General features: G+C 38.8%; 1 protein-coding gene and 1 long non-coding RNA gene across 3 annotated transcripts in view; one reads left to right on the top strand and one right to left on the bottom strand.

Annotated features, from left to right (window-relative positions):
- Positions 1–14,639: 14,639 nt before the first annotated feature.
- Positions 14,640–24,185, bottom strand: part of LOC136749411 (uncharacterized) — a 92,485-nt gene continuing 82,939 nt past the window's right edge. Inside the window, exon 3 of the long non-coding RNA XR_010816746.1 lies at positions 14,640–14,747. This is a non-coding gene — a long non-coding RNA (uncharacterized LOC136749411). The remainder of the gene's footprint in view (positions 14,748–24,185) is intronic.
- ngfa (nerve growth factor a (beta polypeptide)) overlaps positions 20,002–24,185 on the top strand; it is a 39,410-nt gene continuing 35,226 nt past the window's right edge. For both annotated transcript variants that reach the window (XM_066703699.1, XM_066703696.1), the window contains exon 1: positions 20,002–20,173. The gene's annotated coding sequence lies outside the window, so the exon portion shown is untranslated. The remainder of the gene's footprint in view (positions 20,174–24,185) is intronic.

The raw sequence follows: 24,185 nt of genomic DNA, 5'->3' as shown, positions 1-24,185 counted from the left end.
CTATCCCTGCTAGATAGCACTAGATAGCACGTTCTTGATTGTTTTCCTCCTTGCTCCCTTTCCCGTAGCCCTTGTCTGTAACCCTACATCTTGACAGCACTTAGCTTTCACCGTCCAGGATGCAGGAAGTCTCTTACTGTACTTGTGTAAATTGTAAATTGGAATTTGTTAAATGTATTTTGAATTGCTATGTTTTAGCTAAGTTGAACTTGTAATGATTGATGCCTTGTACTTCTCTGTATTTTTGCACTTATGTTGTAAGTCGCCCTGGATAAGGGCGTCTGCCAAGAAATAAAAATAATAATAATAATAAAAAGAGTCACTGCTTTTTCTTCAGCTGTTATTTTGTAACGGCCACAGTGTGGTCATTCTCAATGTGGCAATACTACTTATCACTTACAACGAAATACACAAGCTGGTTTGTTGGTTGACCAGCTTTGCATCAGATGTATATCCCCCTACGCCCCAACCCTGTTCCGCTCAAATATCAAGGACTCCCCAGGTTGCAATAAGACTCATGCAAGCAAAGAATGCAGTGTATGTTGTAGACCTTTAACTACACACTGATCGTGGCAATGAGGCATTTCGTAGGACTAATGCTTCTTACAGGCATCGAGGGAGCAATCTATCACCAAGGTTTTAAAACAAGGTTGGCAAATTACAACTAGAAGACTAGGCAGCTGGCAGAGGAAATTATCTGAAACAACATAATAGATCATTGAATGAGACAGATGTTTTAAGACAGTGCCACTGTCCTCGACACAATTAAAACAACCCCTCACCCACCCATCCCCAAAGATGCTTCATAAAATCAAACCCACCAGTACTGCAACGATTTAGACAGTAGCAACTTGTCCCCCAGTGTTTTGGCACACATTTTGGATGGTCATTACTTATTTAGTGTAGTGATGAAGAAGCACATGAACGGGTTATTAAGGGTTATTGTTTACCCAGGCATCTGCTAAGGAATAAATAAATAATAATATGTAAGGCAATTGTCTCCATTTTAAATTCAATCTCCTGATGCTTGTTTAAAAACTACTGTGCTTTGAACATAAGCCAGGTATGTGCAACAGAATGCAACATGTATGTTTGACAAAGGTCACAAAAGTAGATCAGTTAATTTCATCATCCATGGAATGTGGTTCCATTGTTGTCGATTCTGGATGTAAATGGCAGGTTGATCAGCTAAAAACAGACTCTGACACTGAATGACACCACAGTGGAGGAAATACAGACGGGAGACAAATTAAAGGAAAAACCAACATAATGTGTCTCAGTAAGGTGTTGGGCACCACGAGCCGCCAGTACAGCTTCAATGTTCTTGGCATAGATTCTACGAGTCTCTGGACTCTACTGGATGGATGAACACCATTCTTCCAAAAGTTATTCCCTCATTTGGTGTTTTGATGATGGTGGTGGAGAGCGCCGTCTAACATGTTGGTCCAAAGTCTCCCGTAGGTGTTCAATTGGGTTGAGATCTGGTGACTGTGAAGGCCATAGCATATGATTCACATCATTTTCATACTCTTTAAACCATTCAGTGACCCCTTGTGCCCTGTGGAGGGGGGCATTGTCATCCTGGAAGAGACCACCCCCATCAGGAGAGAAATGTGTCACCATAGGATAAAGGTGATCACTCAGAATAACTGTGTAATGGTTTGCAGTGATCCTTCCCTCTAAGAGGACAAGTGGAACCCAACCATGCCAGGAAAATGCCCCCACAGCATAACAGAGCCTCCGGACCCCCTCACTGTAGGGGTCCAGCAGTCAGGCCTGTCCCGTTCTCTTGGTGTCACCACACATGCACGCGCACGCTTGTGGAGAACACCAGCCAGTTGAGCGTCTTTGTGACTGAAGCTCCTGCCATTCGTACCCCAATAATGACCCCTCTTTCAAAGTCAATTAGATCCTTTCCTCTTGCCATCTTGATCCAAAAACTGGGACTGCTCAGCATTTTTATACCTGCCGCAGAGCATGATAGGATATTAATTGCTTAATTGTATCATGCAGTACACCTGTTTGGAGGCATCTGCATTCATTATGTCTATATACTAATTTATTCAGGTTTTTCCTTTAATATGTCACCCGTTTGTATGTTTGACAACAAATGTTAAATCTCTTAAATGTTCTGAGAGACCTGTAGAAATGAAGAGAACAGAAAATAAAGTGTTTATATAAAATAGATCAGGCATTAGTGTTCTATTAGAATAAGGGAGAGGCTTAGCATGTAATCTCTTTCCCTTAGGCTGTGAGTTACTTTCATCCGCTCTGGCAGTATGTGATTTTATTTCAATGTTTGTTTTTGGAGCGATGTAGATTTTCAGTCAATAAAATGATTAAAGAGAGGCTGGAGGGAACAGAATCGGGTGTGATAACACAAGTTCCTCGGTACCTCAGTCTCATTGATGCTCCGCAGTTATTCTTCATAGGGAAACCAGGGAGGAATCAAACGCACAGAGGTTGTCCTATCACAGCTGGTTTCCTTTTGTTCTGCTGCACTCCTTTTAAGACCGTTTTTTTTTCCTTTTTTTTGGTGGATTGAGGAACGTTCTGAGTGTTGGGCATGTTAACATAGATCCTAGACTGGGAGATTTACAGCTTTTCCAGTGATCATATTCCAGGGGATCAACAAAATTCTCATACCTCCCAACTTATTTTAGTATTTTAGGGCCACTCTAAGTGCTCTAAATAATACTTAAGCTTAAGTCTCTACCAAAAGTTTCTTGAAGGTGAAGATCTCTGTGGTTAGTCAGATCCGTGATTAATGCCAGAATTAACTGCTAATTAACCTTCCTTCCTCATCAATTATCTGATCTGAATTACATAACTTTGCACATTTGGATTCTTTTCAAAAGGTATCAGAAGTGAACAACAGATAACGGTGTTGGTTTCTCATGATGCGTTTTATGTTTATATAACCCTGTTCATAAACCCATTTTCATTTGGCTTTAATCCATCACCGCTAACCCCTGGAAACTCTGTGTCTACACCGCTAGGATGCTGCTGTAATTACACTATTGACTGCTGCCTTAGTGCTGAATCTCAGGGTGTCGTGTGCTCGCTCGTTCCCGCATGATATGTGACACTGTGTATGTAAACACAGCCAATTGACAGACCTGTTCTAATCCACTCAACATTTTCACACACAAGGAACATCCAAGTGGAATAACCCTGAAACCATGGCCCCAGACGGCTAATCCTATTGCTCTTTCAAGTGGTTCAATGCCAAAAGCTGGGAGGAGGCACGATGTATAGAATTAAAGACTCAAGTGTATAATATACTTCCTGGTTATTCATTACATTGCTGATTATATAAATGAACCCCCTCCCAAACTTGTGGTGGGTACATTTCACACAGAACAGGCAAAAGCGTGATCACTTGGTGGTGTTGTGTAGCAATTCTGTATGTCATGCTGTACCTGTATATGCAATACTACTTTATTCATACTGCTTTCCCAATAACTTTTGCAACTTCCATATTTTACATAATTCTTTTCCTTCCTATACACTGACGTTTTCCCTGTATCTCCACTAAATCACTGTTGTTTATGTATAGTTTACATTTCATTCACTATTGCTTTGTACTTTTATCATACTCCATCACTGTATCCTTGTATAAACCATTGTGTTGTTTTGTACTGTATTGTTGTTTAGTTGTATTGTATTCTTCCAAATTAGTGAGCTGCCGTGGATAAAGGCCTCTGTAAAATTTGAAAAACCTCCCAAAATATTTGTTCTTGTGATGAGTCTGAATGCTGATGAATATCAAATTGTTATATTTTCTTTTTGTTCACTTTTCTTTGCAAAGCTTAGAAAAAAATACCCTTCTTTCTGAAAGGCAAACTATTAATATAAAATCTTTACCGTAGCTTCTCTTTGAGAGACAGGATCATTCACATAATTATTTTACAATGAATAGCACAGGGAGTAACTAAGCAGTAAGTAAAATGCCAGTAAAACATACCCAGTGTTATTTTTGACAGGAATATTAAACCTTTACTGAAGTCTGGGCTTATGCGCGATTTTTCTTTCTTAGCAAGGATTCGAGTCAGATTCCAGGTGAGCCAGTAATTTTGATTATAGCTGTATACATGAAATGCGTTTAACATTTATACAGAACAGGCGCTGACACAACCAGTGCTTTTCAGTAATCGGCTGTTATTTCCGTTTGAATGCCATAGGTTTTAAAGATTAGTTTAAGTCAACATTATTAGATCCCTGCTTTGGCATGTACACTAAAAAGGCATCTCTTAATCAAAACATCTGGGTAGCATCCAACATAAAATTCAATTATACCAGTTAATATTTTATACTTTCACTGCCTGTCATTTGGTGCTATTCAGCTCCAGGGAATCTGTCAATGTTTCAGTTCTTCTGGGTAGGTTGTTACTATCAGGTGCTCTTCCATATTATTTGAGTATATTCTCTCTCTAATGTTACTTTAATTATTATTATTTTATTTTTTCTAGCTATACAGAATTGTACATTTTATGAAGTGTTTTTCTACAGATATCTGTTACGGTTGATAAAATAGTTAAATAGTTATTTGTTTTGGAAATGGTTGTTGCGCAGTTTTCATGACTTGCAAAAGTAGACATTTGTGATGAAGCTAAAAATCATTATAAAGAAAGCTCTAGAGTTCGACAGATCACAGATAAGGAACTTCACAGCAACTGTTGCATACAGAGCCTGAAAGGTTAGCGCTCTTGTGTCTCTCAGTCAAAGGCCATCCACCCACCTGTGAGAATGTGATGTAATAGAATGAAAGCTTTGAGGACAACCTGCGAACCTTTATAAAAAGTCAAACGAGAATAATTGTAAATTTTTAAAAACCAAAGCATAAAAATAAACATCTCGGGAACACCCAGAAACTGTAGCACGGCACTTTGTTTCCAGTGCGTCAGATTGTCATGGAAGACTGACACGTGCTTCTTTATCACATGACTTTTTCACAGCTGAAGCTGGCTTGAGGTGGAAGAGAGTCTCTTGTGAAAGTCTCAGACAAAGAGTCATGTGCTCAGGATTGCTGTGGGTGGTGAGTTTCGTCACCCTACCTGAAGATGCTTCGGTAAACACCGACGGGGGTTGGCTAGTTTCTCCTTACTAATGACAGAAGAAGTCATCTGTGGGCTGAATAGCATATCGGACTAAATGCCAACATTGATTTGGGATTAATTATACAATGGAAACAGAAGAAATATGACACCATCATGTTTTCTGGCACTATTTGCCCCACCTTGGACAAAATTTAAAAAATGCAAATTCATTTTATTTATTATAATAAAAAAAACCTTTCCAATTTTCAATGAAATTATCTGATTTAATATTTGAATCTGTAAGCGTATGTATGTATGTATGTATGTATGTATGTATGTATGTATGTATATCAGATATGGTTAGTATATTGTTAGCTATATAGTTTTATTTAAAAAAAAGTATATATGAAACATTATTCAGTATATTTTCAATGTATATTTCAACATACACAACATGTTTTTTTTTTTTTTTCTGCTGTATTTACAGTACAATTACAATGTACTAACAGTAAAGGTAGGGTGAGAGTACAGGAATAGGGGAGATTATGTCAGTTTCAAGGGCTACAACTTTCAATACTGATGGAGTAGATTCTTGAAGGGGGGAGCAGATGATGTAAGAAAGTACAATTTGCTCCAGGTGTATCAGAAACTACCTTGCTTTAATCTGGCATAGGGGCAGAACATCAGAGTTTACACCAGCAACCTTGCGACTTTAACACAAGTTTCTCATTTGAGCGTTTTTCTAAATTAGGGCCAGATACATTCTAGTGACAAAAGCAATACAACTGGAATAACGAAAAAACATATTATGGAAGCCGCAAAATGAAGAGAATCTCTTTCAGTAGTTGCTCGGGGTCACGGAGACTCCCAGAGATTGAAGAATGTTAGTCTTTTCCTGGGAAAACTTCCACCAGGCTTTTTGGGATTAAATAAAATACATTTTGACATGGAGGAATAATAACACGGTCTCTAAAGACTTTTAACAGGGGGATTTTATTTCGAGGCCCAAGAGAAGTTCATAAGTGATTCCCTCTGCTTTCGTGATTTCAGCATTCATTGCCGAGTAAAATGATTGAAGTACGTTTAAGCTAATATAATACTCATGTAAACTTCTTGAACTATTTTCATCCTCAGCCTGTTTGCGCAGATTGGTGGAAATGTAGTGAATGCTTTGCATGCAAATGTTTTCGAAGCCATGTGGAACATTTCACCATGTGTCATTGGATGTCCCTTTTTTGTTAATGTTGTCTTTTCAGCATTACATGTCTAGTCCATGTAAATAAATACAGTTCCCAATCCTATACATGAAAGCTTTTCTATTTATTTCTGAATCATTAATCACATTGTCTGACTCCCAGCACTGACCTTCATTGAACTTAAAGTCCTCAAAAACCTTAAGATCAAACTAGAAATCTGGGGGAACTAGAATTCTACCACCAGAATTTGGGCAGAAATCAGCTGGAAAACATCCATCTAATCAGCGATGCTTGAAATGCATAGATTAACAGACAATTTCAATATAGGGATTCACTAACTATCTAGCTATCATTCCAGAAGACTTGATTGATTCATTGCTTCCAAGCTCAAGGAAAAGGGCCTCTCGTATTATTAAAAATGGAGTGCCGGTCTTCATTGTCATCCTCAGCTGCAGCTGTGTGTATGTGTGCTTCATTACACATTCATCTCTTACTTTCCAAACGGGTGTGTGTATATAAAACAATTCTCAGGGATGAATCCTGTTTTCTGTCAGGTCAGAGGAATTTAACTGTATGCCAATGGACACAATGAGAGAAGCCAATTTTGAGGCCCTGTTTCCAACCACTATTGTGACGTTACTGAACTCAATTAGTCTCCTTTATGTGAGAAGCTCAGTTTCACAATTGTCTTGGTTGGGTGCCAACTCCTTTGAATTATAGCCATTACATTGCCATTGCCACTTCACTGTCTACCAATAAACTGCTATCCATTATGACCCTCTAAGCGCACTTCCTAATATGATAATCAACCCTTGTTTGAACTAGATCTTCCTTTGCAAATATGAATCAAATCATAGTTTGTTTTCCTATTAATCTTGTGTGTAGTGGCTGTGGTGCAGCAGTAGGGAATTATGGGCTTAGTGCCCTGCTGTAATAAAAGCAGTTATAAATAATACTGAAAAAGATTAAATATATTTTTTTTTATATAAAGTTACAATAAGAATGAATATTATCCTTTAATGTCCTGTTTATTTAATGATTATCATTTTATTATTGTTATTATTAGCAGCTTCTGCATGTTTCTGGTAATTTATTGAGCCCTCTTATTAATAACAAAGCACCACAAATGTAATTTGATAGATAATTTTGATTGTGCAACCGCAGTGAAATATCATTATCTTGTAAAATGTCTGTATCCTTTTGTATTATGCAAAGACGAATGCATTCCTTTGTCTTGAACATATGTACCCCCTTGGTGAATAATTGAGGCATCTGTCCTCAGTTTACAAACTCTGCATTATCCAATCACAGCTAATTGGATGCATATATATAATGGACATGGTTTACATAGTAACAGTTGATGAAAACAAACACTTGCACTATTGACTTAAGTAATGGAAGGGGCCGTTTCCTGGATGAAAAGAAAATAAGGGAGAAAGAAAGATGATTTTTAGCCCTAAATGCACCCCAGCCTTTGAAGCTGTCCTGGAATGGGACAAAGCAGGAACCAGGTTTTTCTCAGGAATATTGGAAAAGACCAAAGTGTAGAGAATTGTGGGAGCAAAAGGAAGCCAAATCCCATCAAAGGACCGATAGAAACCAAAACATGTATGACAAGATGATTGTTCTGGGAACCTCTTTTTTCTCATCTTGGACTGTAGTGCAGTCAAACTGTTCTGGGTTTTCAGAGATCAACACAGGAGAACAGGAACGTTTTGAGTAGGAGGGGGAAAAACTGCCTCTTTGTGAAGTGAAATGATTTTCAGGAGAATATGCAGAGACAGTTGTGGCTGCACTGGTTAAAGCATTTCATATGCATACTTTTGATGACGCTTCATAAGCTGATGTTCATATTGTCAATGCATGCCATGGTGAGGTTCATCGCTCTGTGCACTGTCCGCCAAACTGGGAGGCATTTCCTTTTGGGCAATTCCACCTCAGTTCAATTGAGTCCATTCCAATTACAGTTCTTTAGCTCTGATATTTACACTCCAATTGAACTGGAAATTGATTGGAATCGACTCCAACTCTGCTGCCCACTACTGAAGATCAGATCACTACAACCTTAAGTTAAATTCTTACTGTTCTTTCTTACTATTTAAGAACGCCATAATCCGGAACTTAATCTGCTGTAGTTACTATTAATTTCTACAGGCCATAGCCTATATTCTATAGCCTATTAACTTAAGAAACTTCACTGTCCATGAGCATTAGAACTGCACAGTGTCTTTTCACCTTTCAACATCTCCTTAAGACAAACCTGTTTAGGTTGCACCTGCAGCATACTCTGATCTTCTCTCCCTCCTTCCTTTGACTTTAATGTGCAGATTATTTTTCACGGTTATCACTGCAATGCTCTATAGACAATACACAAGTTCTGAAAAGATCTGAGTTATTGGGAGTGTTCACACATTGCTTCCAAATTAATTACACTTATGCAACACTCATATGTTTCGAAGTGGTTGATTCTGGAATGGGTCTGTATGTAGTCTGGTTTTAAGAATGCTGTCATTCCCCATCCCTACACACACAGTACAAGCCAAAGAAGGCAGTGACAGGGATTTACATGAGAATGCACTTAACCACATTGCAACATAAAAAAACTAAAACTCTGGCTGTCAGCATACAGTGGAGGAATGAATGACTTTCACAACATCACTCGCTGCATCCAGACATATATAAAACTGCACTGTGGCATGCCATGCAGACAATAAATCACACAAATAATATCAGCAATGGATGTAATGAAGGCAAAATGGAGAGGAATGTGGAAATAGAGCCACAGGTGTTGAGTGCCACGGGATTTGCCGGCTCTGGATGAGACACGCATGTCAAGGCTTTCCCTGACACCCTTGCCCTTGGGAGTTATATAAACAATTTGGGCAGCAGTGGCTGCTCGCAAAACATAAGCCTCATATCTCTAGTGCCAAGTGGCTCTTGTGGGCAGTGGCAGCATGCTGGGAATGCAGCTAATTGTTATGGGTTGAAGCCGGCGTGTCTGCTCGCCTCCACAATTCATAGTTTCATTTTGGGTTTTTTCTGTCCCAGCAGCTGAAACCCAGCCAGTTTAGTCGTATGTGTTCAGAGCAGGCAGCTGCCACTCATTTTTATGAGAAAACAATTAGCTCACCACCCTTGCCCCAGTTTCCTGCCTACCTGTGGTGGCAACACTGAACCCAAGCCCTTATATCAGAGTTTTATATACTTCTTTTTGTTAAATATATTTAGATCTGAGTGTTAAAAGTGCAATTGTGAATAAGTACATGTATTTCAGAATGAAATGTAAAGCTACAACACTTAAATTCAATAAAATATATGTTGGCTGTGTAATTCATATGATAGTAGTCCAGGATAGATTAATACCACAAAACGCCTAGCTGCAGTGTGGGAAAGTCTGGGAACCACTGTCCTATAGTGTATCTTTCATGCTTTACTGTGGGGAAAAAACCTCAATACATTTTTTTGAGGACATTCACTGCACTTCTCAGTTTCCCACTACTTTTATGATATAGATTCATGGGGGCGGGGGGAAAAACACAGATGAGTTATTACACAGATTTATGTTGTTTTTGTTTGTCTGGTCTTTGGAAGACCTTCCCAATTAGTTGCCTACAGTTTGTCCATTCAAAGAACACCTCACTGATGGTAGGGGTTTTGAAATGTCGCTTTCAAAGTCCCCTTTTTAGTAGGAGTCCACACTTAATGTTAACTATGAAAGTAATGTGTGGGTTTTTGCATGTTGTTTGCTTCAGGATCCCTGGGCTTGGACACACAAAAGGGAGGACTCCCTGTGGGCGGCACAAGCGTCAAAGTCATTGATACAGGAGGCAGCAAGGATGTGTCACCTGGCAGAAGACGCAAGGGAAGAAGGAGAGCTGTTACAATCACTCCGGGAAGTAACCAACAACTCTCATTGTGCCTCGGAGATGAGAAAGCAGAATACATTAGCTAAAAGGTTAGGTGGGGGCTGATGTCTCATTAACTGAGGCTGTCACTGTAGCATTTCCTTTAAGGAGACACTTCCCTATCAGTCAGTGACAGGTATGCCATAATATTACAGGAATTGGTGTACATACCTCCATCTGCTTTTCTGTTTACAAGGGAAGATGATACAGTTTATTTGTTTTGGTTTAGTTTTTTGTTTTCCCAGATAACAGGCAAAGGAAGTACTGTTTCACACATTCTAAACAATTATATTTACACACACACACACACACACACACACACACACACACACACACACACACACACACACACACACACACACACACACACTACATAAATTGTAGATTATAAATGGGAATTATACTCTGTGAAGATTGATACAGGTTAATTACAGTTTAACAACAGAAATATTGCCCATTTAAAATGATTCAGTTTATCTTTCATTGTCTACAGTGACATTAGAGAGGTGGGTGTCTTGGTGCAGATGCCTGTGTTTTTGTCGTTATTTTCATCACAGTAATTGTAATGAATCTGAATAATAAGAATAAAAATGTAACACTTCAGAATGGGGAAATATTAGGGAAAAACAATAAGAAATGTAAAAAAAAGAAAAAAAAAAGAAAGAAAATGTCTTAGGGTACTATTTCACCCAGAACATTAAAAGTTCAGCGACAGAGTCTACCAGGAAACCAATTTTGTTTTATTGTGTTATATTATAAATCAATCCTATTAAAGATAAACATCAACAATACAGTTAAAGAAAAAAATTATACAAACTAAAAACTACCAAAGCTATCGTGTGAGAACAATAATGGAGGAGATTTGCTTTTTTGGAAAGCTAATGCAATATTTAATAACAACTGAGTGTTGTGGGTGGGGGGGGTCACTTTCCAGCTGACCAGAATTTATAAAAGTGCAGTTCCAGGTGTCACTGAAAAATGTGGAGATTTCCACCGTTAGTCAGTGGATGAGAATGCAACTGAACGTCATTGAATTACTCATGCAATTCCATGGGAGCGACTGAGAAATGAAATCCTGGGTTGTAGTCTGAATGTTCCGAATGTTGTGCATCTCTGACATGTTGGCCTCACAAGGATATATTCAAGGGTCCTCCTCCCACTGTCCTGTTGAATTTTTTTTTCATAAAAGCAACATTTTAATCCTCTGTCCTCTCCTGGGAATTATCTCTACATCTTCCAGACATTGTAGTTTTGCCAAGATCCAGCGATGGCGCATCTCCCAGCAGAAATTCTAAACTCCTTTACCTCGTACAACCTCGGTACAGCAGCAGGAATGAAAAGTCTCTGTTTCACCCTGCAGCAGGTTAAATACTTTTGCTCGAAAGTGGCAATGTCTTATCATCAGAGATCTGCGTCTCTGAGGGAAGCACCTGGTCCTAAGGTTCACGACATAATGACCTAGGGAAGGTTGACATATACTGCCCCTTGTGATTATGATTGATTGACTGAATTAAATTGGAATGTACAATGAAACAAATACATGGTAAAACAACGAGAATCTATACAGGGTACAAACATCTACATAACCATGAACATGTTTAAATCTAAATGTCAATCTATATAATATATACATTTTCTATAATACATTTATTTCCACTGGGAAATTGTTACACATTTTAAACTCAGCATACATCAGCAGAACAAGGAACATTCAGAACAGAACAATAGACACTTCTTTGTCATTAAACTAGTAGCAAATAAACCAACAAGTTGGGCTGAAGTTCTGAAGTTTATTCAATCTATGCAGATCACAAGATCAAACCTTCAGTTTGGCACAGCAATTTCTTTTTGGTTAGACCAGTGCTTTTTCAAGTCCTGGTGTGTCCTTGAGTCTGCTAGATTTCTTTTTTCCAGAAACTTAATTCATTCTTTACACCCACCCCCATTTTCATCTGGTTTTAACTTCTTAGACGCACAAGTGTTTAATATGGACATTATAAGGGATACAGGTATGTGGCACCTATCAAATGAAACTAGACAACCTGTACTATAATATTCTGCATTGTTGATCATGTTAAGACAAACTATATTACACTACTACCAAGTTTTTTCACAAGAACAGAAATGTGTTTTTTGATTTTGTTTTTTTTGTTTAACCTTTTCCTTAAAGTTTATGGGAAATTCTGAGATGGAAATTTTATGTTGACATACCACTCAAATTGGAACTTGTAGAAGTTGTTCGGTGAAAATAGCATAAGAAATGAAGGAATAATGTACATTTGAAAGAACCTAGCCTATGCGGAAACGTTTTGAGAAGATTTGTACCACAAAATACATGCAAGAGAGCCATTATTCAATTATAAGGGGCACAAACATGTGGGACCATTCAAATGAAAGCATACAAACTGCAGAATAAGTTTCTGCATTGTTGATCATGATTAGACACACTATATTGCAACACTGCCACCTTATTTCCAAGATAATCCATAATCATGAATTATGAAAGTTATGGCTTATACATTTTTTTTAAATATAAACGTATTTCTTTTATATTTCTTTCCTTGAGGTACTAATCAAAATTCAATTTATAAGATAAACTCGGTGAAAATGTGATAAAAATGTAGGAGTTATGATAATTTATTGAAAAATTACAATGCTCAAACACAGTAATTCTTTTTCCCCTACTTTGCAAGTCAATATCTCTACACATTCATATCTTATAATTTGTCCCAAGTCTCTAGTTTCTAGGGATATAAAAACTATGTTTCTGGCTATAATAATCCTAGAGTAGATATATTTCACCCCACCAGCAGATTGAAAACAATGGGGCAACATTGTAGGCAACAAACGAAAGAGAAACTGCAGACTATGTAGTTTTACCATGGAAGTAAAACTGAGGAAATGCATTTTGATACCAACCACATTATCATAGCAGAGACAAAGTTCACTTTGCATGCCCTGAACTGATTAAATACCAATAACTAAAACTACATTCCGGACAGATACAGTTACACAAGTCTCTTTGATTTCCCCTTTGGAAGCATCTTTATCAGATCCTCCAAGAAAACTGCTAGTACATTCTACCCACTTTCTATATTGACCTTTGGAGGCTGGCCAAATGGAAACCAGATGGCCTCTCGACGGGATATCAACATGATAACGGCAGGTTACAAAGGTGTTACTGAAATTGGAGAAGGTATGGGCAGAAAATAGTGCACGTCAATATAAAACAGAGCATGGGTTTGGAAGGTTATTATAGCAATAACTGCAGGGGACACGTAACAGATTAAACATACAGGCTTCAGCCACCATGGACACCACGGGGTACTTATAAAGCTAGTGGGCTTATCTAAACATTTGTGTTGTGAAAACTGTGAGCTGTGGAGCACTGAGATTTGCAATGACAGACTATACTGTATTTTTGCCCTTCTACGCAGGCACACCACCACGGACATAAAGGCTGGAGACACCGTCTGGTGTGTTTTCCATTGGGAAATGTTCCCCTGTATTCCCACTTGTATGTAACTGGATTTCATTGCTCTACAATGCCCTCTACATAGACCAGCTAACTTTCTAAGGCTGTGTACATTCCACTTGGGCTAAGTTCTCCTTTACAGTGCACTCTCCATTTAAAACAATTACTGATATAATAAACTGCAAATAATGTTTAATACCACTGTGACTAAAGTATTCCTATAATAGCAATACTACAACTGGATGCTTTCAGATGAAGTACTGGTATACATACACTTTTAGCAGTTTTGATTCTTAAATACTCCCTCATTTGAATGTCATTAATTCATTAATTAATTAAAAATGTGGAATCACCAATTGTTGTTACTTTAATACCCTCCCAAATTGGAAACACCACCAATGAACTCAGCTGCCATAATGCCTGTGCTTAATACAGGATGTCTAGCACACACACACAGTCAAATCTGTAAATTGATAATATGAACAATTAAAATCAAAAAGACTGGCAAATAAAAAAGACCACCAACTATTAATGGTTCTGAAAGGGTTCCAATACATTAAAGGTAGTGAGTCATGGAACATATGTGCACAGTAAACAAGCTCTCAGGAGAACATTCATATTCAACAAATAGTAATGGAGCCATAAACTGCCAAACAACAGAATAAAGAAATACAGCTTGTGTCTGCAGTTTCATCCTAGTAAATCACAGTCCTGATTGGCTGCAAAAAAATATCTGAAACTCTAATGGGGAAGAGAAAAATAAAACACTACCATGTTTGCGTGTTTGAAGACTGCCAGTGTGCGGAATGAGACCCAACCTTTGCCTCATGATTGACTGACTCAGATCCCCACCTAATGTCAAAATCCAACAGATTTTTTTCTCATAAAACTCAAAAGACCTGTTTCTGCCCAAGCATTGCATCACAGACTTAAACACTGTCACTATATTGAATGCACATAATATTCAAAATTCTTGGCACTATTTATAAAATGTACGGTTTTGCGAGCCTCCTTTACCTCCAGACCTTCTCAGACCAGGGCGACGGGTGAGGGGGCCCTTGGGCTTGGGTGTTGCCTTCAGCCTGTCAACCAATTGACTTGTCAACAACAGCAACTGACAGACATCCACGCCCTGAAGAAGAAGAAGAAAGAAAAAAAGAAAAGTGGATTTCATAGATTATAAATGTTCATATCTGATTAATTTGTTCAGTCATAATCCAATCCTGTTAAACACACAATAGCTGCATCTGCACCTGAAGCACAGTTATATTGTGGTAAATATATTTTCAGAAGCACAGCTGAGAAAAGCAATAAAATATATTGTGTATTGGACTAAGAAACCAAACACTTAATTCCATGGAACTCTGATTGTGAAATATCATAACAACCGGTTACAAACAGCAGCTCGACCAGAGCAGAGACACTACATCATGTGAAAGAGCAACATTTATTACATAAATAGTGTGCAGTTGAGTGCCGACTTGAGTGTGGACAGGTGGATGAATAAAAGCAAGCAATGCATGTCTTTCACCTGCCTACTTAATGAACAGCGACAGCAGGAAAAGTTGTCACGAAACTCATCTCTCAGTTTCATACTGTCGTCCGGACTTACAATACAACCCATATGAAGTAAATAACATATAATGTAACCTAGTGCATGAACAGACCTCAGCATAAAGGAAAAGGAGTCAATCAGCAGTTGTTGACCGAGCAGGGCTCAAAGGAAGCCGTTTCCAACATGAGTTTACCATGTTAACAGAAAACATGTTATTGTATCACGGAAGAACGTAGATAGAAGCCATCAGCAGGAAGGGGGGATATCCCTCAGAACAAATATTGTTGCGATGTTTCTGACAGGGAAACTTTCCAAAAGCTGTGCAAACTACACACTTCCATATTGATAACAAAGACGGGGAGGGGGCTGAAGTACAAGATGCATCCGGTAGCCCAGATGAAGCTAGTCTGCCAGCCAAGGGATGCTACTGCCAGCTTTAGCAGTTCCCAGGGGGCAGCAAACAACTGGCTAAGGACCACCAGGCTAGGATGGGTAGAAGTCAGCTGAGGGATGCTCATTTCTCCACCCACCAGTGACTTCCTGTGGCTCCTCAGACACCGAAGGTTTCTGAATGTCAGGGGCCATATCATAATACCTTGGCTGCAGATGGTCCAGATCTGTGTGTCTTGATGAAGTGTATTTAGGATGGAAATGAAGGGGAAGCAGTTTCCAAAAGCTTTATTAAACTGGCTACTGATAGATTACCCATAGGCCACAATGTAGTAACAGAGTGAAACAGCATAAAAGCTGGTGAAAACAAGCCTTATTCTTAATATTATTAACATCTACTCTCAGGTTGATGAAATAAAGATGAAACCTCTTGTTGGGATCCCTGGCTTCTAATTAACAATTCAGAGGCCTCTGCTTTGCTGATTAATAATGCACTTATTTGCATTATTATTAATTTGGTTCACCAAAGGCACCGAATCCTTTTTGGTAAGCATTCATGGCAGGGTGTGTCCCAAGAGATTGTGTTTATTGTGAAACAATAAAAACAAACTAAACTGTCTCAATGACAGGTGTGGCCAAGACAGACAACGCAACAGGCAACTATTTGTGTTGCACTGGTGACACATGCAGTCTATACTACACTATACTGGAAGCTGTAGGTATTTAGGGTAATGTAAATAGATGTATTATGAACTGAGGAGTTGCTTCTAACTGGAGTGAGGTTGTTAGTGGAGTTCCACAGGGATCAGTACAAGGGCCTGTGCTTTTTCTAATCTATATTAATGATCTGGACTCTGGGATAGTTAGCAAACTTGTAAAGTTTGCAGATGATACTAAAATAGGTGGCTCAGCAGATACAATCTCAACAGCACAGGTTATTCAAAGGGACTCAGATAATATTCAGTTGTGGGCTGACACCTGGCAAATGAAATTCAATGTGGACAAGTGCAAGCTAATACATGCAGGTAACAAGAATGTCCACTATAATTACACTATGGGAGGTACAGATCTAGATGAGTAATGCATGAGAAAGACCTAGGAGTCTATGTGGACTCCTCACTTTCTCCATCCAAACAATGTGGGGAAGCAATAAAAAAGGCAAACAGGATGCTAGGGTATATTGTCAAAAGTGTAGAATTGAGAACAAGGGCAGTAATGTTCAGACTTATTCCAGGTCTGAAGGGAATGTCCTAGTGAGAGACTGAGGGACCTGAACCTTCTCACCCTGGAACAGAGGAGACTACGTGGGGTCTTTTCCAGATCTGCAGAGACACCCAGACCTGGGGACACAAATGGAAATTGGGCTTCAAGGCATTCAAGACAGAAAACAGATCACTCCTCTCTTTGTAAACTGTCTTATGTTCTTACTATTTCTGATCACAACAGAAAAGTAATACTGTAGAGTGGAAGTCAGCTGAAGAACTGAGTTCATGGGCTTATATGTAAACATCATGGACTGTTGATTTATATTTAAGTTGATTAACTTTTTAAGTTGATTGTGGAATTTACTTCTAATGTTTAGCATTACTGCCAAACCAGCACTCAGAACCTCCATAAAATACAATCCATTGTTGAACCAGTAAAATAGATATAACAATGAAAATAAAATGAAATTTAATAAGAAAGCCAGACACCTTAATTGGGAATATACTGGATGTGGGAATTCTGTTTCGTTGTTATTAATGCCAGATTTGCTATTTTTCCTATGAGAAAAAAAAGCTTGTGGGAAAAGATATCTCAAGTATTTTTCTGTGTGGCACAAGCTGGTATGTCATATAAAAGAAAATTAAGGCAAGAATATATATGTCATCATGTGAAGCAATTAAAATAATTGAACTTTCTCTGACTAAGATTAGCATCATTCAAACGTATGTCAGTGGACTTGGCTTCAATGCTCAACAGATTGCTTTTCCTTTCTCAAGCAACACATAACCTTGTCTCTGAACAGAAAACATAAAACTAAAGCGTAAAGGAAAATATACACAAACATATATGAAAAAGATAATTGCACTCCTGATTTCCAGCACAGGACAGCAGCCTTGCTGGGAGGCAAACGTCTTGTTTTAACTGCTTAGAAGAATGAAAAGCAAAAGTTTAGAAGATTCTCTCACTCCCCAAAACCTAAAACCTAAAATGTAACTATTGCTGGGGCAGTGATAAGACGGCTACAGCTTTCACAGTGTTTAGACATGCTTTTCTTCTCCCACCACTTCTGGGATTATACACCGAGTAGAGACCATCTTACAGTGAGGGAAAAAAGTATTTGATCCCCTGCTGATTTTGTACGTTTGCCCACTGACAAAGAAATGATCAGTCTATAATTTTAATGGTAGGTGTATTTTAACAGTGAGAGACAGAATAACAACAAAAAAATCCAGAAAAATGCATTTCAAAAAAGTTATAAATTGATTTGCATGTTAATGAGTGAAATAAGTATTTGACCCCTTCGACTTAGTACTTGGTGGCAAAACCCTTGTTGGCAATCACAGAGGTCAGACGTTTCTCGTAGTTGGCCACCAGGTTTGCACACATCTCAGGAGGGATTTTGTCCCACTCCTCTTTGCAGATCCTCTCCAAGTCATTAAGGTTTCAAGGCTGACGTTTGGCAACTCGAACCTTCAGCTCCCTCCACAGATTTTCTATGGGATTAAGGTCTGGAGACTGGCTAGGCCACTCCAGGACCTTAATGTGCTTCTTCTTGAGCCACTCCTTTGTTGCCTTGGCTGTGTGTTTTGGGTCATTGTCATGCTGGAATACCCATCCACGACCCATTTTCAATGCCCTCGCTGAGGGAAGGAGGTTCTCACCCAAGATTTGACGGTACATGGCCCCGTCCATCGTACGTTTGATGCAGTGCAGTTGTCCTGTCCCCTTAGCAGAAAAACACCCTCAGAGCATAATGTTTCCACCTCCATGTTTGACTGTGGGGATGGTGTTCTTGGGGTCATTCCTCCTCCTCCAAACACGGCGAGTTGAGTTGATGCCAAAGAGCTTGATTTTGGTCTCATCTGACCACAACACTTTCACCCAGTTCTCCTCTGAATCATTCAGATGTTCATTGCCAAACTTCAGATGGGCCTGTACATGTGCTTTCTTGAGCAGGGGGGCCTTGCGGGCGCTGCAGGATTTCAGTCCTTCACGGCGTAGTGTGTTAACAATTGTTTTCTTGGTGACTATGGTCCCAGCTGCCTTGAGATCATTAACAAGATCCTCCCGTGTAGTTCTGGGCTGATTCCTCACCGTTCTCATGATCATTGAAACTCCACGAGGTGAGATCTTGCATGGAGCCCCAGACCGAGGGAGACTGACAGTTATTTTGTGTTTCTTCCATTTGCGAATAATTGCACCAACTGTTGTCACCTTCTCACCAAGCTGCTTGGCGATGGTCTTGTAGCCCATTCCAGCCTTGTGTAGGTCTACAATCTTGTCCCTGACATCCTTGGACAGCTCTTTGGTCTTGGCCATGGTGGAGAGTTTGGAATCTGATTGATTGATTGCTTCTGTGGACAGGTGTCTTTTATACAGGTAACGAGCTGAGATCAGGAGCACTCCCTTTAAGAGAGTGCTCCTAATCTCAGCTCGTTACCTGTATAAAAGACACACTGGGAGCCAGAAATCTTGCTGATTGATAGGGGATCAAATACTTATTTCACTCATTAACATGCAAATCAATTTATAACTTTTTTGAAATGCGTTTTTCTGGATTTTTTTGCTGTTATTCTGTCTCTCACTGTTAAAATACACCTACCATTAAAATTATAGGCTGATCATTTCTTTGTCAGTGGGCAAACGTACAAAATCAGCAGGGGATCAAATACTTTTTTCCCTCACTGTATCTGGTGTTTAATTGATCGGAAAAACTAGTGGGGTGCAACCAGTGTGGAATACACAGAGGGTATAGCCCGTTGATTCTATACCTCAATTGGGTGTGCCAGCACCATATCTTTAATAACTTGTATGATTTATGTTTGTGTTCAGCAGACTCCTTTATCTGAGGCAACTATTATGTATTTGAAGGATACAGCGTAATCCAAATACAGTACTACAGTATACGTATACCTTTATATTAAGTTACACAAGTCCATCTGTACAAAAGAAAAGTGCAGCCTTAGATAACAACAGTCCCTTCTCTTTTGGGCAGTTTCTTCATCTTGATGTACATTTTTCCAGGATTGCAGAAACTCTTACCACACTATATGTAATTGATGGGGATTATGAGGGAGTGCAATTTGGTCTATTGTCCCCAGCACAGCAATTCAGAAAGCATGTTTCTCTCACTCAGCAAATGGGGCTAGGACAGATTAACAGCTAGACAGGCACTAGGACCCAAAGGCGCTCTCTATAGATGAGCCATTACACTAGGAGCTTTCTAAAGTTTGAGCTCAAAGTGTGTAGGAGTTCAGCTAGTGTGACTGGCAGGACTTGGCTTTTAAACCTCACAATCAAGGACCTCGGAGTGACATTTTGGATACAACTCTGGACTAGTGTGCAAGGTGGAATACTGCTTTTTTAGGGGTGGACTTTACACGTGACTGTGGAAGGAACAGGCAAAGGTAGGAACTTTTCTTTTCTTCCCCCTGCTGTTTTTTTATTCTTCAGCTCCGTGTGCTGACATTAATTTGGTAAGAAAACTTTTTTTGAACCTATCAGAGTAGAAATTACTTTTTTTTTTCTTTTTTAATTTTCTGTCATTTTCACTGAAGTAAATCAACAACAACAACAAAAGGTTTACAAAGCTTTGTTAGTTTTTTTTTCTTAATGGACTAAAAAATAAAAAATATATATTGCAGCCACTGCAGGGGTAGATTTGCCTGTCAGTCAAATAAAATGCCAAACACCCCTTAAAACTGAAATCAGGTTTGCTCTTCCAGATGGTAATTTGTCCCAACTTGCCAAGTCTTAAAATTGGTAATAGTTGTTTACAGCTAGTACATTTCCTCTGGAGAACTACAGGGTACATTACCTGAGTTGCAAGATCTTTTCTTCAATGATAACTATAGCCACCCATTCATCCCCTATAGGATAGCCCCCCTGCCTTAAAGTAATCAGATTACAGCCAGCACAAGTGACTTTTCTTTCTTTCTTTCTTTCTTTCTTTCTTTACAGTCTAGTATGTCTTATATAAAAAAATATAAACATCCTAATATTACTGAACTAGTACAACAACGTGTATGTAAATCCCAGACAAATGGAGAGTGAGTGTATTAAAAGTTGTTATTACTAATTTTGATTCTATTAAAAACAAGTGTTAATACACGCAAAACTATAAATAAGCATAAAAATGTGCACATACACACACACATATATATTGTATGTATGTATGCATGCATGTATATACACACATATGTACAATAATATGCATATTATACACATACAAACTGTACAAATTTAGGTACCCATATAGATATACAATATGTAAATAATGACTGTTTAAGTAATGATAGACTTAAACTACACCCTGTAGTTTTGTCACGTGCACATGTACATTGGTATTTATGACAGTTCCCAGTGTCAGTTCCCTTTATATTTAAATTAAATACTTATGACGTAAACATCTACTCCTGATCCACATTCCACAAGTAATTGCACAGTTTCTCCAATCAGCATTAACGAAGCTACTGTGAGCGGTGGATGTGTATGACAAAGACACATGCGTGCCACACAGTGACTTCACAACAGCGCTGGTGCAGTTGTAGCTGAAAAACAAAATAGAGCAGACGCATGGCTACTGTACTTTCGAATGGTTTCTTTCACTTCAGCAAGTCCTGCACTAAATGAAAAATTTCACTTTCAGTTTACAGTCACAGCAAACAATACCTTCACTATTTTAAACTGTTCTGTTATTAACCAACTTATCTTAGACTATACATTGTTGGTATTCATTCAATACAATAATCTCTGCACTGTTTATATTTTAATAGGGGATATATATATATATATATATATATATATATATATATATATATATATATATAAACTACCATATACAACCTGAACAAAATATTATGTGTCTAATTTATAACAGTTTTTTTCTGCTTCCCAAGATCACTACTTTGACAGCACATTAAATGCAACAATGCTTTATTTGTGGTAGGCAAAAAACGTACATTTACAGCTCTACTACTTAGGGCTGCATTCTTACTTTTTCAAAAAGGCCAGCTCAGGCGTGACTGAAGTTGGGTTTCGTTAAGGACTGCAGCCGTGAGCGCCGGCATGGGGCTTTTGAAGAGAGCCAATTCAAAGAAGTGAAAGCTGTGTCTTCCATTGTTATTCCTATTGTTTCTTGTTGTTTCTGAAACCTCTCCTTTACAAGGTATTTTACAGAGGGGGGGCTTAAGCCACTCCCTGTTGACAGATACCTCAGCTCAGCAGGGAAGAGATGTGGGGTCTTGGCTTGTAGGCAGCTAAAATAAACTTTCCCCTCTAGGGATTTTTTTTCCCTTAATCTTTTTATTTTCTTCCACTACTGCTACTAAAGCTCTAAGACTTTGCTTATCTGATATTTGGATTAGCACTGAAGTGCACAGAGAAAACAAATATTTGAGCCAAACTGGTTATTGTTGAACTCTGTAAGGGAGGGAGAGAGAGAGGGAGAGACAGAACCATAAATTGATCCGCTTGTGACAAAGCGAACAGAGACTGAAGAACCTGTATTAACTTTTGAAAGTCTATTGTGATTGTTACACTAAATACTAATAATGCGTCGATTCTGATTTCTGCTCAGCTGTCCCAAATATTTTATGAATGGCGTGCCTATGCTGGGATTGCAGGCATGTCTTAGCTTAGCATCATCCTGCTATATGGTAACATGTTGCCAAGATGCTCCCCGTGTTGGGTTCTTACTAGCAACAGACACTGAAACGACTCTTTGTTTTCTCTGTAATTGTCCAGCTCATAACATTTGAACATCTGTATAACATTTGAAACAATCAGCTCTCCCTTTCTGCCATAAAAGCTTTACTAAGTGAAATAATCATGGTAGAAGAAGTATTTGTATATATGCTTCTTATTTATTTATGTATTTATTTAGAAATTGTAAAATATGCTGTTTGTGTCGAGTCATTATTATGATTAACTGAGGGTGGCAAATACAAAATCTGTTCTGTTGCCAAATCCCATTCAGAGTGTGCAAATATAGCGCACACCTTTCAATGATCACTACTTGTTCAGTTTTGAATTCTCTAGCCCCCTGTTCTCTATACATTTTGGGGTTTTGTTTCACTTAAGAAAGAATATATCCAAGAATACATTTCTATTGCCTCCAGACATTAGAACATAGCTGCTGTTCATTCCACCAGCAAACCAATTAAATGACTTAAGCGCTTAGTGAAAATAACATAATCAGTATTGTGTCTGCATGACTAGTACAGACTATAGATTTGTCCACAATATTTAAATACACTGTTGTTCTTTTGGTTGTTGTCTTGGTTTTAGGACTATAATATCCCTTTCAATTTAGTCTGAAACTGTTCCAGGTGCATTTGAACAGTTCACCTGTCACATATTGCAATTTCAGTTTCAATCGTGCACTCAAGAGACACCAAGCCTCTTACAGCTTGTATTATTCTTACTGTCAACACTAAAGATATGCATAAAACAGCAGAAGGCTTTATGCACCTGTCTCCCATTTGCTAGGCATCTGTCAATAGGAAGTAAAGCTACAGAATTTGAACCAGGATCTGAAGACAGGGTGTTTCAGTTCAGGAGTGTGGCACAGAACAGCCACTACACACATGCCACATGCCACGACCCCCATATATTTACTGTGGAAAACACTGTGTTCCCGGAGGGCACGTTGCATCCTATAGCAGTGCTACGCCCAGCATTAGCTTGGATTTCAAATGCGCACAACTGGCTGAGTGTCCACCCCAATCCACCAGCACCTCCCTGTGGATTTGTGGGTGTCTGCAGGATTGCCATGATACCTGGGCTGTTGGGCATCAGGGCAACAATCGCCAATGGCTTTAACAATATGCATTTCAGAAGACATCATCATTTCCATTTGATAGGAGCCATAGTGATGGTTTGAGGTGACTAATTGGCGATCACAAATAGTGATAAATTGGGGGGCAGGGGGGATGATTTATATAAAAATTATTAGTGCTTTCAGTCAAAGGCTGCACACAGCAACATACATTTCTCTTCCAAAAGTGCCTTCATCATTCCTCTCTCCTGACGCATGCAGGTATACAGCCATCCTGCCCCTACATGACCCGAGCAATAGCTTTTCTCTAAATCACAGCTGTTCTGCTCCAGTGGGTTCAGTACACTGTAATTTTGCCATTTTATTCTTGTATGACTGATTTCACAAAATGTATATTGTCAACTTGTATTAATTAATTGCTTGGCCTTAAGACTTGGTGTGTGGTATAAATTAGGTACGTCTGTGTCAGGTTCCCTGGGTCCCCTTGTGATATGCTAGATGATATTCAGTTTCTTTACATTTCCAAAATGGATCTTTCCACAGAAGCGTTACTCTAATTACCTTCTAACAATCCTCACGCTTAGTCTTTAATGTTATTCCTGGTGATTGAGCAGCACAAGAGCACAAGAGACAGGATTAAA

This window comes from Amia ocellicauda, chromosome 5 (assembly GCF_036373705.1).
Source record: "Amia ocellicauda isolate fAmiCal2 chromosome 5, fAmiCal2.hap1, whole genome shotgun sequence".
NCBI lineage: Eukaryota > Metazoa > Chordata > Actinopteri > Amiiformes > Amiidae > Amia > Amia ocellicauda.
The sequence above is the reverse complement of the archived record's forward strand: the minus strand, read 5'-3'. Positions and strand labels throughout refer to the sequence as shown.